The sequence below is a fragment of the Bison bison genome, unplaced genomic scaffold (genome assembly GCF_000754665.1).
Source record: "Bison bison bison isolate TAMUID 2011002044 unplaced genomic scaffold, Bison_UMD1.0 scf7180017864134, whole genome shotgun sequence".
NCBI classification, from domain to species: Eukaryota; Metazoa; Chordata; class Mammalia; order Artiodactyla; family Bovidae; genus Bison; species Bison bison.
Genome location: NW_011494706.1, coordinates 7,784,651 through 7,786,117, shown reverse-complemented (window position 1 = coordinate 7,786,117; position 1,467 = coordinate 7,784,651). Strand labels below are relative to the sequence as shown.

The window sequence follows — 1,467 nt, the reverse complement described above, 5'->3', positions numbered from 1 at the left end:
ACCAAAGAAGGAAAAAAGAAAAACTGAAAAGGTAATCTTCATCTTCTCAACTTTTTTAGGACAGGAGTCCTAAACAGTATCCCTCAGCCAGTAAACTGCTCCCAGGAGAGCTGATTAGGAAACTAGTCAAGAGGTAGAAAAGGGCAATCCAAGGAGAACTGCAAGTCGGTTTGGCAATAACTTCTAAAGATTATAGCAGGGGGGAAAAAAATTAAGATAAGTTATTTTAAAGTATTTTAATTCAAAATTAGAAAAAGACTTTTAGCAGAATTGGAACAAAAATATAAGAAGAAAAGGACAACATATTTTGGAAAACAGACTGGTAAATTCTCAGCAGTAACAGTGAAAAATGTTAAGTAATTGCTAATGGGCATTTCCTAAAAATAGAATGCTTCCAAATTCTGTCATCTTGTACGTTATCCTCCACATTGACTCTTTTTAATCTAAAATGAGATTTATTGCATTTCATGCAGTTTGAAGTCCATGCAGCAAAGGAGACTGTCACAAATTTCAATGCATTTAAAAATAAAATAAAGTTAAAAATGAGGGGCGTGAGGGAGAGGGAAAATGCACAAAGTTCTAGTCTCCTTGGGTCCCTGGAAGAGAAGGGTTTGGGAATGAAACCATCCACTCTCCATGACAAATGAGTCTCTTAAATGCAGGGAATGTTTCCACCGCCTCTGAATGCAAACCCAAGGAGCTCTGGGGCAGGAGCAGGGACCTGGGGAGAGGAGCAGTAGAGGAAAGGAAGCTACACACATCACCTAACTTTACCTGAGGGCAGAACAAGGTGGCGAATCCTGAGGCAACAGCTGATCTAAGAGTCAGGAGATTACACACAGCCCCAAAGGGATCTACTCCTAAAAGAAGTGGTGGTAAGAACCAAAAAAAGAAAAATAAAAGAAATATTTCTTCAGCCACACTGTTTGAGAAAATGTCATAAATATGCTATTCAATATTTTCATATCATAGCATTGGACACACAGCTCAACACAGTGAAATATTGATTGCCTGGAGGAAAAAAAAGGGAAAAAAGGAAATAAAAAAATATTACATCTTCCATCCTTCTGTTGGAAAATCTCGGCCCCCAAGCATGGGACCTACTACACCAGAGACCTAGCCTGCAGGAGGCACTGAGGTCCACAGGGTCCTGTGTGGAGGGAGGCAGTGCCCACCACCTGGGGCGGAATGGCACAAAATTGTGTTGGGTGTCCTTGGCCTTGCCAGCTCAGGCTCGCCATCACGTCACGGCTCACCTGGGGGCTCTGCCTGTCAGAGCACTGGACAGCTGACTGGATAAACACCAGCTAGGGGAGTTCCTGGCCGGGAGGCATGGTGACTCGCTGGATCTGGTAGAGCTGTTTCAAGGGGTGGGGAGGAGAGGGTGAGGTCACCCTGGGGAGAGAGGCATGCAGCTTCCTAGAGGCCTTGGAGTTGGTTGGGGCCCCAGATAACCCAACAGCTACT

The 1,467-nt window shown here is 44.0% G+C and overlaps 1 pseudogene; it reads right to left on the bottom strand.

Annotated features, from left to right (window-relative positions):
• LOC104988482 overlaps positions 1 to 1,467 on the bottom strand; it is a 14,644-nt pseudogene that overhangs the window by 11,975 nt on the left and 1,202 nt on the right.